At 42.7% G+C, this 16,519-nt stretch overlaps 1 protein-coding gene across 9 annotated transcripts in view; it reads right to left on the minus strand.

Moving 5' to 3' along the window:
* DUSP16 (dual specificity phosphatase 16) overlaps positions 1-16,519 on the minus strand; it is an 80,095-nt gene that overhangs the window by 41,114 nt on the left and 22,462 nt on the right. The window lies entirely within an intron of this gene.

The following is a 16,519-nucleotide window of genomic DNA, read 5'->3' on the forward strand; positions in this document are numbered from 1 at the left end:
ACCTTGACCCTTCACAGGCTTACCCCTCATTTTCTTGCACCTCATTCTTCAATGAAGCATTGACTCTTGGCCTTAGAAACTCTCACATCTTCACCTGGGGCACCAGGTCAACAACTACACAGCAAACACGCAGAACCCTTAGCACCTGACCCAGTGCTTTCCTCTTCTTGCCAAACTCCCACAAGTGACCACCTCCTCACGGACACTGGTGGCAGTTTTGTGCCCAGAGCTCGGATCTCACCCTGACCTTCAGCACTGTCAGATTCCTAGCTCCCTGGCCCATCTCCGCTCACAATCCACCCTCCGCTACATCTCACTAGAAGCCCACTGCTGGCATTCACCTTCTACAAGGGAAGCTATGCAATGGCAGAGATTTTATCTCCTATCTCCATAGTGCTTTGCAGAGAAGATACTCAATTCACGGTGTTGTAAGGAAAATCCTCCACAAATGATTTAAAATACAGAATAAATATCTAGTTAACAGATTTCCGATCAGGATAGCAAAACCCTCAAACATCACTGGATCCTGTTCCCCTAACGTCAGACTTACAGATGAGGCGCTGGAGCAGGGAGAAGTACAGGGAGGATACCGAGAGGAGTGGCCCTGCCACTTGTTACTCAACTCTGGAAAATCATGTAACGTCTCCAGCCCACGTGCTCCTCATCTATAAACTGTAGCTACAATGCAGGTCTTGTCTCCTCACAAAGGCTGTTCGGAGGACAAAATTATCCAAGTTATCTAAAGGCAGTAAAAATGCAACTACTTATGTAGAAAAAGGAGGGAAACTGCTCTGAAGATCCCAATGGTGGCCAGAGCTGCCTTACATCCGGAATCTACCAGACCTCATTCAGCAGATAAGCGCAGGGGCAATTCCGCCCTCCTGTGTCATCCAGCCTCACCCAAGCCGTGCCCTCCCTGTCCGTCAGAGCAGACTAACGCGGAGTTAGAAGGCCCCTGAGAAATCCTCTCTCCCGCCCCCCGCACCTGACAAGTCAGCTCCACAGAATACACCGCTTGGCCGTTTCTTGTCTTCATTATATTAATGTATTTTTAGTATAGCTGACTGGCAACGAGGTACAAAAATCATCTCTATCTTCAACGAAGAAACTAAAACAAAGAATCTGTACAGTGAACCAACGAAGATACTCTGGCAGAGTGCCTACAAGGATGCAGCTTCGAACCGCATCCCCACCGCTCAGTGACAGTTCACAGCAGAGTGAAGTCCTGTACTCAGATTGTCTGATCCCCAAACCAGTGCTCCCACTACTGAGTTTCCCTGTTTTCCCCAAGTACCCGTTCCCATAATGAAGCTGGACTGAGAAAGAATGGCTCAACTTGTCCACGAGGGTGCCCTGGTGGCACAGAAAGTGGAAATCTGAGAATAGGAGCAAGTTGATTCCAACAATAGCACTGGGTATCCGAGTCTGATTGGCTCCTCTCGATGATAAAATCCGGATGGGACAAAGCAGTTATCTGGGTTAGCAGATCAAGGGACAAAGGGAGGGAGAAGACAGCAAACATGCAAAGTTGAATTAGAAAGTTCTCATCTTTGCTTCCCTTCAGCCAAATCTCCTAAGCCCAAATCACCGAAACCAAAGAGAGGCTACAGCAAAGTTCTACTGGGCAGAAAACGGAATCCTTACCCAGAGAACCAGAGTCAGGACTTCCAGATACAAAAAAAACCCTTCCCCTGGCCAAGAAAAGATCTGGGCAAGGTGACCCTAATGCAAGGATGCAACTGAAGCAAAGCACTGGATGTGAAATAAGGATAAAGTTACAGCCCTTCATGTCATACTGAGGCCAGCTAGAGCCCTCCTATTAAAGCTTTATGCCCAAACTCTGATGTTCCGAAGTCCCAAACCCATTATGAGAGAGGCAGAGCCCTGCCAATGGGGTGAGCGGAGTAGGAGAACAATAGCCTTAAACCTTATTTATTTAAAGCTACAGAATTTTGGTTAATTCCTCATCCTAGGCTACAACTCTAATTTAAAATTTTCTGGGCATTCACTGTTTATTCTGAAGAATGTCAATACCCTGAGATCGGAAACATGCCTGTGATAGTTTTGTTTTTGAAAACTTTTGCATCGGGTAGGATTTAAAAGATGACAAGAGAACACTTCTATTGTCAGCAAAACCACGAAGCTAATCTTACCCAAAATTTCTACAAGAAGTCAAAAGGAATAAACATTCTTAGATTGAACCATAAGGGCCCAAAGGCATATTACAAAATCCAGGGCACACCCAGCATTACTATTTATCAATTTACTTAAACAATTTTTAAAGTTTTAACTGTTTTCTTTACTTAAAAAAATAAAATCTCAAAACATAAAAGGAAACTCCACATCCAACATGGGGCTCAAACTCATCACCCCAAGATCAAGAATCACACTCTCCAGAGATGCCTGGGTGACTAAGTCATTAAACTTCTGCCTTTGGCTCAGGTCATGATGCCAGCTTCCTGGGATCGAGCCCCGCATCGGGCTCCCTGCTCAAAAAGACGCCTACTTCTCCCTCTGCCACACCCCCTGCTTGTGTTCCCTCTCTGTGTCTCTGTCAAATAAATAAATAAAAATCTTAAAAAAAAAAAAAATGATACACTCCACTGACTGAGCCAGCCAGGAGTCCCTTTTCTATCCATTTTTTTTTTTAAGATTTTTAATTTATTTATTTATTTGACAGACAGAGATCACAAGTAGGCAGAGAGGCAGGCAGAGAGAGAGGAGGAAGCAGGCTCCCTGCTGAGCAGAAAGCCCAATGTAGGGCTCGATCCCAGGACCCTGGGATCATGACCCAAGCGGAAGGCAGAGGCTTTAACCCACTGAGCCACCCAGGCGCCCCTCTATCCATTTTTAATAGATAACAAATTCACTGGTGCAAAAAAAGGTATAAAATGTATACATACCATGAATATATACAGTTTATTGTATGTTTGTTACATCAACAAAGCTATTAAAATTTGCCACGATACTGAAACCCAACAAATACATTAAGTGAAAAACAGGAAAGCACTGACAATCCTTCTCCTACCCTGGTCCCATCTGCCCAGGTCCTCCCCCTGCCCTATAGTGGAAACCACAGTGAATAATTTCTTCTGATTTCATCCAAAGATTTTTTTTTTTTAATGAATACAGAATAAGATACAAATATGTAGTCTTTCTCCTTTTCCCCTTTGTTCAACTGGTTACACAGTACATACACTTGTTGTGCATTCTGCTTTCTTCTTTCACTTAAAACACTATAGTGACTTTTTTTCTTATTGCCCTCTTGGCTGCCTGGGGACCACGGTGAGGAGCCCTGCACGCCCTGCCCCCCACCACCGGACACCCAGGAGATGGGACAGGTGGCCGGAGCAGCTGGAAGACTCTTCTGAGGAGATTGCCATTGACGGGATCCCCCAATCTACCATCAAGGAAATCTGGGTGGCAGTAGGCCCTTCAGAAGACAACAAAGATAAACTCAAAATGGATAAAAGACCTCAATGTGAGGCAGGAATCTATCAAAATCCTAGAGGAGAAATTAAGAAGTAACTTCTTCAACATCGGCCACATCAACTTCTTTCAAGAATGTCTACAAAGGCGAAGGAAACAAAAGTGAAAATGAACTTTTGGAACTTCATCAAGATCAAAATCTTCTGCACAGCAAAAGAAACAGTCAACAAAACAAAGAGGCAACCCACAAAATGGAAGAAGATATTCGCAAATCACACTACAGACAAAAGGCTTATATCCAAGATCTATAAAGAACTCCTCAAACTCAACACACACAAAAGAGATAATCACGTCAAAAAATGGGCAAAAAACATAGACACTTCTCCAAAGTAGACATACAAATGGCTAACAGACACATGAAAAAATGTTTATCATCACTAGCCATCAGGGAGATTCAAATCAAAACCACACTGACACCAGTTAGAATGGCCAAAACCAATAGACAGTAAGCAACAAGTGTTGGAGAGGATGTGGAGAAAGGGGAACCCTCTTAACACTGTTGGTGGGAATGCAAGTTGGTGCAGCCACTTTGGAAAACAGTGTGGAGATTCCTCAAGAAATTAAAAATAGAACTACCCTATGACCCTGCAATTGCAGTACTGGGTCTTTACCCCAAAGATACAGATGGAGTGAAAAGATGGGCCACCTGTACCCCAATGTTCACAGCAGCAATGGCCACAGTCGTCAAACTGTGGAAAGAACCAAGGTGCCCTTCAAAGGACAAATGGATAAAGAAGATATGGTCCATATATACAATGGAATATTATGCCACATTTTGAAAGGATGAATACCCAACTTTTATATCAACATGGACAGGACTGGAAGAGACTATGGTGAGTGAAATAAGTCAAGCAGAGAGGGTCAATGATCATATGGTTTTGCTTATTTGTGCAGTATAAGGAATAACATGGAAGACATTGGGAAATGGAGAGACTGTGAACTCTGAGAAACAAACTGAAGGTTCTGGAGGCGAGGGGGGTGAGCCTGAGGGTAGGTATTGTGGAGGGCACATATTGCATGGAGCACTGGGTGTGGTGCACAAACAATGAATTTTGGAACACTGAAAATAAAGAAAAGAAAAAAGACAACTGGGACACCTGGGTGGCTCAGTGGGTTAAGCCGCTGCCTTCGGCTCAGGTCATGATCTCAGGGTCCTGGGATCGAGTCCTGCATCGGGTTCTCTGCTCAGCAGAGAGCCTGCTTCCCCCTCTCTCACTGCCTGCCTCTCTGCCTACTTGTCATCTCTCTCTGTCAAATAAATAAACAAAATCTTTTAAAAAAAAAAAAAAAGAAAGAAAGAAAGACAACTAAAGAACCCTTTTCTATGCATATAGTGAAGTTTTCTATTTCTCTAAAAAAAAGTCAAGAAATCAGTATTTTTCAGACCAAAGACTAGTAACCTTAACCAGGGCCACTAAACAAATATTTGCAAAGTTTCCCACTTTCAGAAATAAACATTTTTAAAAACTAGGGTGCCTAGGTAGCTCAGTTGGTTGAGCAACTGCCTTTGGCTCCGGTCATGATCCCGGATTCCCAGGACAGAGTCCTGCATCAGGCTCCCAGCTCCATGGGGAGTCTGCTTCTCCCTCTGACCTTCTCCCCTCTCATGCTCTGTCTCTCAAATAAATAAAATCTTTCAAAAATAAATAAATAAATAAATAAATAAATAAATAACTTTATTTATGAAGGGAAAGAGATAAGCTACAGGAACATTTTAGTATAACAAAATGACTATACAGGTCAGTGAACAAAATGGGCAAATCCCCTTTTAAGAAATGCTAATTTTGGTATATTTTGTATTTACCAAACGATTTCTTTTAGATTTCAATATTTAATATTAACATAAATTATTTGGGAATCTTTCCCTTTAGTATACAATTTTTAAGTTTATGCATAATTTATTTCATGTTTTAGATTTCATTTGGTTACCTATGGAAATTTATCTATGATTTTATTATGGAAATCAGTGGAATTTTATTTACTGAAATTCACTCTACTCTGCAGAGTGTCAATGAAATGAAATATACCACTGAATTAGTTATGTCAGAGGACCTTAAGCCGAACACTATTTTAATGATAAGATGAGCAAGTGGAATTTGTTTTCATTAAAAAAACAACATACGGGGGCGCCTAGGTGGCTCAGTGGGTTAAGCCGCTGCCTTCGGCTCAGGTCATGATCTCAGGGTGCTGGGATCGAGTCCCGCATGAGGCTCTCTGCTCAGCAGGGAGCCTGCTTCCTCCTCTCTCTCTGCCTGCCTCTCTGCCTACTTGTGATCTCTCTCTGTCAAATAAATAAATAAATAAATAAATAATCTTTTTTGGAATAAATAAATAAATAAATAAATAGATTTAAAAAAAAAAACATATGGGGACGCCTGGGTGGTTCAGTTGGTTAAGCCTCTGCCTGGATCTCTCTGCTCAGCAGGGAGCCTGCTTCTCCCTCTCCCTCTGCCTGCCTCTCTGCCTATTTGTGTGCTCTCGCTCTCTCTCTGACAAGTAAATAAATAAAATCTTTTTTAAAAAATAAAAGTACAGTCTGCCTATACAAAAACCAGTATTGGCCTCTAAAGCAATTAGCTATAAGGAAAAATTTTTTTCTTTTGATTTTCTTTCCTACTCATAACATAGCCTTAAAGCTAGTGCCCAAATAGAAAATTTCTTAATGGTTGTTTTTAAACGATTCCATTGAGCATCATCTCCCTCCTACTCTAGAGGAGGAGTTATTTTTTTCAACTGCCCAGGCAAGATCCTGGCTTCCAGGTCAGTCACACTGACACTTCGTATATCCCGCCAGAAGAAAGGTGAGAACCTCTCCCACACACAAGCTCCCCCTTCTACCTACCCAGAAAATAACCCATGGGTTATTTTCTGCCAACGGCAACAGCTCATCTGTCACCAGGCCCCGCAGCCAGGGCTGCAGCGGGTGGGTAAGGGATGCCTGCTGGCCTGATAGGTGGGACCCAGGGCGATGCAGCGGCTGCCTCTCAGAGAGGCACACTGCCATTTTAAACACTTCCTTCACAAAGAAATTCTCAGAAGGAAAAGGATCCTATGGCTATGGGGTGCTTAAACCGCCTGCTCAGCAAGGAGAGTGACTGAGCTTTATTTGGTTGGGCGTGGGCTCAAGTTCAAATTCCCAGAGAATTTATGGGTAGGATATAATCGGGTAAGAAGTTCACTTTTATTAAACTACAACCCAGCCTTAAATTTTTTTTTCCTCCCATAAAACTAAAGAACTAGAAAACAAGATACACTAAACAGCCTTTCGGCAGAACCTTAAACATAGATTTTCAATAAGAGAAAACTGACCAAATCAAATGGGAAAAAAGCAGGCTATCATGTCTGGAAACAAGCAAGAAATCTTTGACTTTGACTGTCTACACTGATTAAAGCAACTTTGCCTCATACGCTGTGGGTAAACCCTAACAAAAATTCTGAAGTCTGGTATTTGGTAAAACACATTCAATAAAAACAAAACAATCAAACAAACAAACAAACAAAAAAAACCCCAAAAAACAAAAAACAAACCACCCTCACCAAAGCCGAGAAGACTACATGAGCTCAATTAGTATTTTCAGTTGTCTATTAACGTCTTGACCATATTTTCTTACCCCAACACAGAGGACACATTTTGGCAAGTGGTGGCAATATGGGATAGATAACTTGACGCACAAATGTCCCGACAGCACTGGACATGCAGACAGCACTTGTTAGCACCATAAAACCCAGCCCTCTCCCCACAACTGAGAGCACTGCTGAGAGGACCCGGTCCTACCAGAGGCTTCCTCAGGGACCCACGGATGAAAGCTGGAGAAGCAGCAATGCCTTTGCTTCAGACAGAGGCTGGCCCAGGTACAGTCCGGGTCAGAGAGAAGGCCAACTTTCTGCTCAGGAGGAGCGCTGCAGTCTTGGTGCTGGCTCACCCGGAGCCTTCGTAGCACTGCTCCCTGTTTATGCTCACATGTCTGTCTCACTAGCTTGGCCTCCCCCGATCCATCAGAGTTCCCCTCCTCCTCTCCGCCTCCCACCACCCCATGTGCCTATTCCAGACCTACTCCTTGCACCCAGAGCTCCCTGACTTACCCCTCTAACATGCAATGCTTTCTCCAGGCACCTTAGTTCAACTAAGGACTCCACTACCTAGGGGAGGAGCTGGATAGGAGGTGGTCTTAAGGGAACGGGAATGGAAGGATCCTTGGATGAAGTCTGTGGGTAAGACAAAAAGTGGCCAGTGGCTGGTATAAACCGAGAGTCAAGAGACAATGTTCTAGAAAGGTATTTGCAATAAAGGAGGCTGGAGGCAGGAGAGGAAAGATTCAGACCAAACCCAACAGAGGTCAGATGGGGACTAACATATACATCTTGGTCTCCTTGGGCACCTGTCAGGCCTACTGTAACATATTCACTCAACTAACAAATAGTTGTTGGGCACCTCGTAAGTGCTAGACACTGCCGGAGAAATGCAGCAAAAATGAGCTAGGTGAGGACTCCTGCTCTCCAGGGCTTCTAATTCAGCAACGGGCAACACACAACAGGCTATAGGGACAGATGATGGCAAGTGCTATGGAGCAAAAGCAAAGCAGGGAAGAACATGGAGCGCTGCGGTGGGTAGCTGCAATTTTAAACTGAGTAGTCTGAGATGACGGTTAAGTACAATTAAGGAGGAGGGGAGAGTGAGCTATGTGGACACCAGCAAGACTGTGGCTCTCAACATCAGAGGACTGGGGCCAGGGAAGACAGTGCTGGCCAAGGTAGTGCGGAAGCAGGTGAGTGCTAACGGAGGACATGCAGGTGCTCCACCCTTCTTCAGAACGACAGTTCTCTCTTTCCGAAATGAAGCATTTCCAGACACTCAAACATTTAACTTCAGTGTGAAATGCACACACACACAAATTCAGCATAGTGTGTTCTTAAAACTACAGAGGGAGAAGCTGAGGTTCCTGTATTAGTGCATTCCTTGGCAAATGAATAAAAAGAAGGTTCTGTATGAAAAGACTGTAATAAGAAAGATTACTATTAATATCAATTTAATATAATTCTTCTAACTCTACGAATATGTTGTACCTAATAATGGAATCTTGGTTTTACAGCACAGAATGCAGAAAGGAGAAAATGTAGAATAGAACATAGTCAAATGTCAAAGACAGGTTAAACAAGATGTGTGCTTGAACACATCTGAACAAGAAGGGAGCAGTTTAAGGGATCTTTAAGTTTAAAAATGTTAAATACGTCCAAGGAGTTCTCCCTGTCAGATGGTGTATCAAATACTTAACCACAGGACTCTGTAAATTAGATTACTGTATTCCAGGGGCTGGTAACACTAATGTAAGCTTATAACCTTTATCCATGTGCCACTTTTACCCACTCTACCCCCAATACAACAAAATTCCACTACATGAAAGAAAGGTGTACTTTCCTGACAAAGCATGAAATTACTAATGATATTATGACCAGGGAAGACATATGGAAAATTTGGAACACAGTCTAGTGGAAGAGAGGATATAACTTAATTTTTCCAAAGAAGATCAGAAAGCTGTAGGAACAAGCAACAGAGAACAATCAGAAACCATCAAGACCAAACCTTCCATCACTCCCACTCAAACCCGTTTGTAAAATATTCTGGAATGTTACCTACTTTAAATCTCTTCATACTAAAATAAGTAAAACCAGAATGCCAAACTATATTCTCCCAAAGATAATTTCAAAACAGTTTATAAGGATGTTTTCAAAGTGACTTCCGAGAAACTGCTTCACCTTTCAGTTAAAAGACACTTGAGAAATGCTGGGAAAAGCCTCCTGGGCAACAGAAGGGAAGTAAGTAACTTACAGATCGTAATAAATCCTGCAACACAGTACCATGTAGCATTTGTAAATCACGGCCTAAAAGTGTACCTCTTGACAATGGAAGATGGTCACGATACATGAAGAGAACAAAATCACGTCACAAAATAGGAGGTAAAGTGGAACCTCCAATAGCTACACACATTCATGCACAAAGGATGAGTACATTAAAAATGTCATAATAGTTTCGCTGGGTAAAAAAAGGTAACACTTATATTCTTTTCCACAGTCTTGGGCAGTACAAAAAAGTCTCAGAAAAAGGACAAGACACAGATTCAGAGCCACTAATGTAGCCACACAGCAGTCCTGTATGTTAAGAAAAGCACGGGTTGGAACAAGGTAAAAAGATGAGCAAACACAATACAGGAAAACTGATGTTTACCCTCTAGGTAAAAGCTGCATCTGCTTCACAAAAGAACTTACAAAGAATTATTTTCAGTAACAACAATGTTGGGGGGACGGAGACAGGAAAAATTAAATTTTAAATCACACATTTAGCAAACACATCAAAAAATGGGCAGAAGATATGAACAGACACTTCTCCAATGAAGACATACAAATGGCTATCAGACACATGAAAAAATGTTCATCATCACTAGCCATCAGGGAGACTCAAATTAAAACCACACTGAGATATCACCTTACACCAGTTAGAATGGCCAAAATTAACAAAACAGGAAATAACATGTGTTGGAGAGGATGCGGAGAAAGGGGAACCCTCTTACACTATTGGTGGGAATGCAAGTTGGTGCAGCCACTTTGGAGAACAGTGTGGAGATTCCTCACGAAACTAAAAATAGAACTTCCCTATGACCCTGCAATTGCACTCCTGGGTATTTATCCCAAAGATACAGGTGTCGTGAAAAGAAGGGCCATCTGTACCCCAATGTTTATAGCAGCAATGGCCACGGTCGCCAAACTGTGGAAAGAACCAAGATGCCCTTCAATGGACAAATGGATAAGGAAGATGTGGTCCATATACACTATGGAGTATTATGCCTCCATCAGAAAGGACGAATACCCAACTTTTGTAGCAACATGGACAGGACTGGAAGAGATTATGCTGAGTGAAATAAGTCAAGCAGAGAGAGTCAATTATCATATGGTTTCACTTATTTGTGGAGCATAATAAATAGCATGGAGGACAAGGGGTGTTAGAGAGGAGAAGGGAGTTGGGGTAAATTGGAAGGGGAGGTGAATCATGAGAGACTATGGACTCTGAAAAACAATCTGAGGGTTTTGAAGGGGTGGGGGGAGGTGGGAGGCTGGGGTACCAGGTGGTGGGTATTATAGAGGGCACGGATTGCATGGAGCACTGGGTGTGGTGAAAAAATAATGAATACTGTTTCTCTGAAAATAAATAAATTAATTAAAAAAATAATAAATCACACATTTAGGACTTTAAACCTAGACTTTCAGTAGGGCAGCTAGGGTAGGGCTCTTAACACAAGAGGTTTCTTCTTTACACAAAGAATTTATAGGTAGTTTTCTTTTTAAAATTAATATATTTTGGGGCGCCTAGGTGGCTCAGTGGGTTAAGCCGCTGCCTTCGGCTCAGGTCATGATCTCAGGGTCCTGGGATCGAGTCCCACATCGGGCTCTCTGCTCAGCAGGGAGCCTGCTTCCTTCTCTCTCTCTCTGCCTGCCTCTCAGTGTACTTGTAATTTCTCTCTGTCAAATAAATAAATAAAATCTTTAAAAATAAAAATAAAAATAAAAAATAAAATAAAATTAATATATTTCTTGACACTCTTAAAAATGTATTTCAATTTATAGTTTCCAAAATAAACCCACTTGATGCATCACAAATGAAAGCCAGGACGACTCTCATTCCTCTCCCTGGAAAAGCACAGATTCTTTTAACCAAGTATATACAGCAGCCTGGTCACTATTCTGAGCTCCTAATCAGACACGCACAAGACTCGAACACATTCCAGGCGTGGCCTTCAAGCCTGGACCACACCTGCTTCCAAGGCCCTGAGGCTAAAAATAACTCTGGGGCCTCCCACTTGGGCCAGCAGCCAGGCCTGGGGGTAGCTGCAGGCCCCTTGCTCAGCTCCACTACCAGCAAAAGCAGGGGCTGCATAACTCTACAACCACAAAAACCTCCACGACAGGCTTCTTTCCCTCTGTGCCAATCACCTCCATCCAAGGCCTGCTCATTTTCTTTGCCCCTTCACACCAAAAACAAATCTGGGAATTTAGAAACAAGTAAGGTTTTGTGATGTATTGTTTTTAAAAACAACAACCACAACCGTGGACCAGAAGACTCAGGAGAGGATTCAGGAGACCTTGTTCCTAATTTCAGCTCCTCTAAAAAGACACTAACAGGGCACAGGAAGAGTCATGTGACATGTGGTTTCTCCACCTGCAAAGGAAGGACTCCTGTCATCACGTAACACCGAAGGACCACTTCGCTAAGGATGTGATGATACCACGGTCAATGGGCCTCAGTGAGGTGCCTCCACGGGACAGCACCCCAGGACTGGCTAGATCATTAAGCCATCGTGTTAAGGAGTTACAGCTTATGTCCCACAACACAAATCCAAACAGGTACCTCCTGGGCAAGGGGTAGGGCAACTGTTCCAGATCATTTCTTCTGTGGTGAGGGATTTCCAAGGTTTGCTCCAAGACCATGACTTCCACTTCTCAGCCAGCCCCAAGGCACGAAGGAGCCCCTTCTGGGGCTTGTGACTCCACCAGGTAAAATAAAAAAGGAGGAAGACCAGGGGCAGAGGAAGATGCGGCAGCAGCACTGTTCCCTTGGGGCTTCTAGGCTGTGCTCATTTAAGTCACTGCCTCTGTCCTCACACTTCCCCTTCGGGGCCTGGGGAGCTAATGATGTCAGGAAGCCGCACCACAGGGCAAAGCAGGTGGCAAGGCCAGGACCTGGGTGAAGAATCGCAGTGCCACAGGACAGCCAGGGGACTGAGCAGCCGCGATAAGAATCACAATCCTCCCTGTCTTCATCCTAGAGTTACTTTTCCCACTCTGCCTTTTTCTGTACCTTCTCCCTGTAATTTGGCTCCAGCCCATCCTCTAACTGTAGACCCCCCCATTTGTTTTCAGAGGCTCTGCTGTTCCCCTCTCTCTCCCTCTCCCCTTCATTTCATCTCTCCTTTCATGATGATAACCAAGACTCTTCTCCGGCTAGGCCCTTATCATGAATCCGCTCTCTGTTTTGAGGGGAGAAGTGCCAGGACCTCAATAAGGGCTGCTATTATAAGGGGCATGGCCACTGCTCCAGACCGCTCCACAGACTCAGGTGCGCAATCAACCCTGAATATCTTGTATCTGTCACCGTAAAGTAAAAACAGATTTATTTCAGAGGCGAGAGAGAAGCGTTCTCCAGTTGAGTATTTCACACATGGCTATACTTAGATGACTAACCTAGGATCCTCCGCTCTCATCAGCTCTCAAGTGCCCACCTGCTGATCTAGAAGCCACAGGGAAAGCCCTCTCTAAACCTCAGGGGAGGACACAAATTCTCGATTTTTCCACACCAGACTGCTCAGAAAATCAACAAGATCTGAACTGTCATCTAGTGCTCAGACTTTTACAGGAGCAGGTAAGCTCTGCGCATGTGGACAAAGCGGCCTTCGCCCCACGTCGGACTGCCGCCTGCGCCCGCAGCGTCCCCATGCTGCCCTTCTCTCTGTACTGCTGGCCTCAGGGGCCACTAGTTCTCTTCTCGGCTGAGCCCAAGCCCATCCCGAGGACCTTCAAAGAGAAGAAAAGGTAGAGTGGAAAACTAAGTATCTACAGTCCCTATTCAGCTCCCAGTTCTATTAGCTCATATTTTAAAAATGATTTCCCAAACAATTTGAATAGCAAAATAAATAGTAATAGATAATAATCCACAGAGTTAAATAAATACCCATGAGTCAAGAAAAAAAAAAAAAAAAAAAAGATTTCCTGAAAACAATTGCTGAAGAATGAAAGAGGATGGTGTTCCTAATGGCTCTCTGGGTCTTTTTTTTTTTCTTAAGGTTTTTCTGTCACCTTTTGGGTGGTACTACATTCTGGTTTGACGTCAGCCAGGTTCAGGCATGCCATGTACAACAGGTAAGCAGGGGACACTCTCCTATTGAAGCCTCAATTTTCTCCTATTGAAAAATACCTGTGTCTGTATTGGTTTAAGTTGAATTAACCTAGGTTTCTAAAACAATATGGAGTACCGTGGAGGAAAGAAAACAGAATGGATAATACTTAGCTGAAAAATGACATCTGCGCAAATATAAAAGGACAACGTGCTAGCAGGTGAATGGCAAGTCAAAGAAGGAGGATTTGGAAAACAGGAAAACAGGAACATGAACTACCAGAGAGAAGAAGGAAGAAAATTCTAAATGAAGAATACGCATGAGCAAAAGTAGAGGGACAGGGGTGCCTGGGTGGCTCAGTGGGTTAAGCCTCTGCCTTCCGCTCAGGTCATGATCTCGGGGTCCTGGGATTGAGCCCTGCATCTCTGTTCGGTAGGGAGCCTGCTTCCCCCACTCTTTCTCTGCCTGCCTCTCTGCCTACTTGTGGTCTTTCTCTCTGTCAAGTAAATGAATAAAATCTTAAAAAAAAAAAAAAAAAAAAAAAAGTAGAGGCATATACTGTGCAGATTTCCCCAGCTAGAGCACAGATGGTAACAGCAAGTAACAGAACTAGTTGGTAAAGCGAAGGGGCCAGCTGGTATGGGTTCCTGAAACTCTAAAGCCACCTAAGCCACTGTGAGCTTTATGAACAGAACATGCTGGAAAAATTCCACCGGTAATTTTCTATGATTGAAATAAGGAGAAAATGAAAGCAAGGAGACTGACTAGTTACAACCTATACAGTTTTCATTGTCTAAGGTCAGGCTTTGCTAAAGTGGGGACTATAAAATCTGACAGGAAAGGAAAGAGCCAAGGAACTGGTGATGGTCTGAATCCAAGACAGTACACCTGGCACAAGATATACTCTTATTAAATAACTGACTTCCTGCCTGAAGCTGCCCATGAAAATGGGTGTTTAGGCTACATTACCAAGTTTTTCTACAATATAAACATCCAGAAATCTCTCAATACCCTGTTCTGTCCCTGTTTCCAATGAACCAATATCAACCAAAAGGAGCAGCAGTATGTACACGTTCAAGTTTTACTAGTTAGATCACTGTTCATAAAACATAAGATTAGTCCTGTTAAAAGGCCAAAATAAGCAAAGCAGAATGCAAACAGAGGTAATGCTGAATGTTGCCATTATGGGTGACTTCCTCCTACATATTTTTCAGTAATTTCTAACATTTCATTTTATACATACACACACATATATGCACATATAAAAGATGTATTATCTCAGGGCACCTGGGTGGCTCAGTGAGTTAAGCCTCTGCCTTCAGCTCAGGTCATGGTCTCAGTGTCCTGGGATCGAGCCCCACATCCGGCTTTCTGCTCAGCAGGGAGCCTGTTTCCTACTTTCTCTCTGCCTGCCTCTCTGCCTACTCATGATCTCTCTCTCTGTGTCAAATAAATAAATAAAATTCTTTAAAAAAAAATGAATTACATATCACGATGACAGTCCTGTTTCAAGGTGAGAAGCATTCATTTGTATTCCATACAAAGCAATATAAATATATACAATTTAGTACAGGGCAATGTCCCTTTTCCAAAAATGACCTGCAGTATCAAAGACCATATAATCAAAATTAAAACTGAAAGCACAATCATTACAAATAAAATAAGTTTGCCGCAAGTGAAGTTTAGTATAAAGCAGACCACAGTATTGTCCATTAAGAACTCAAAGACTAAAATACCAAAATACCTAGTTTCACTATCATATAGAAGGTAGTCCATGGGACAGACCCCAACAATAATGCTTACAAGGATCCAGTGTTTTATCTCTCTGCATAGATTCTCAACTAGGTACAAAAGAAACCTACCACCATTTGCTATCAATATAGTTAAGCATCACAGAACACTAACAATCAGAGACTAAAAGCCCCTCTAAGCAAAATACAAAAGTTCAGTTTTTTTCTCTTGCAAATAGTGTTTGTCCTTCTGAATTCTGGGGTTATGGAACACAGCTAAAATGTAAAACTCAAGGAAGAAAAATAGTTTAGTGGAATAGATGTGTTCATTTATTGACCACCTACTACATTTAATTTCCTATAGAGCAACTTCTCAGTTTCATCTAACTCCAAGGATCATTTAAGGAATTTGATTTAAAATATGATAGAATGATCACCCAGGCTCCGTCCCTGGAGACAGATACTCAAGGTCTCAAGTGGAGACTGTGACATTTAATAAATGTCCCAGAAGATTGTTCGGATCAGGCAAGTTTGAAAAACACGGCCCGAACAATACAGATGGTTCTCCCAATGTTCATACTCAATCAGTTGTCAAGACCTACTGATTCTCCGTCTCTCAACTGGAGGACAAAAGGTATGAAAGCTGTGTTTGAACTGAAAATGGCAATGGGAATTGCCAATAATGGGAGGAACAGGATATCATCCTGAGAGAATTTAAGTCTCAAAGCTTCAGCGGGCATTCCATTCACTCCCAGTGCATGCCTTCTGATGGGTCAATAATATCCCTTTTATAAAATGTTAAGTACTTGCCCAAAGTCACACAATTCATTATGTTGGAACACAAACCAGAGCTCCTACAGAGTAGTGCTTTCCACAACCCTATAGGGTTTTGGAACATTTTGCAAATTTTAATAGGCTCCTGAAAGGCAAAGAAAGCAACAGATTTCAAAAGATGAGGAAAAAACACACCCTTTTAAACACCTAGGATGTGTGGCTGTGAGGAGAGATGGCCTCACCACTATTTGCAGAGAAATACCAGATGACGGGCACCTGTGACTCTTGATGTCAAGGTTGTGGGTCTGAACCCCCCGCTGGGTTTAGAGATTATTTAAAAATGAAATATTTTGAAAAAAGAAGAAATAGCCATATAAGAAGTAGCAAACAAAATGATGAGACAACAAGCCCCATAGAACATTCATGAAGAATAAGGAACTCTGAAAGCAGAAGCTTGTCTGCTTCACTGGATCACCATAAAAACACAGTGATTATGCAGAAGAATCGTATTTTATAAATTGTAACACTTGCTAAAAAGGGAATAACTCAATACAGAATTAATGGAGGAGCATTCTGGCTAACAGTAGTTCTGAACCTTGGCTGCACATTAAAATCACCCGGGGAACTCTTAAATAGCCTCAGGTA

This window comes from Mustela erminea, chromosome 6 (assembly GCF_009829155.1).
Source record: "Mustela erminea isolate mMusErm1 chromosome 6, mMusErm1.Pri, whole genome shotgun sequence".
Lineage (NCBI taxonomy): Eukaryota > Metazoa > Chordata > Mammalia > Carnivora > Mustelidae > Mustela > Mustela erminea.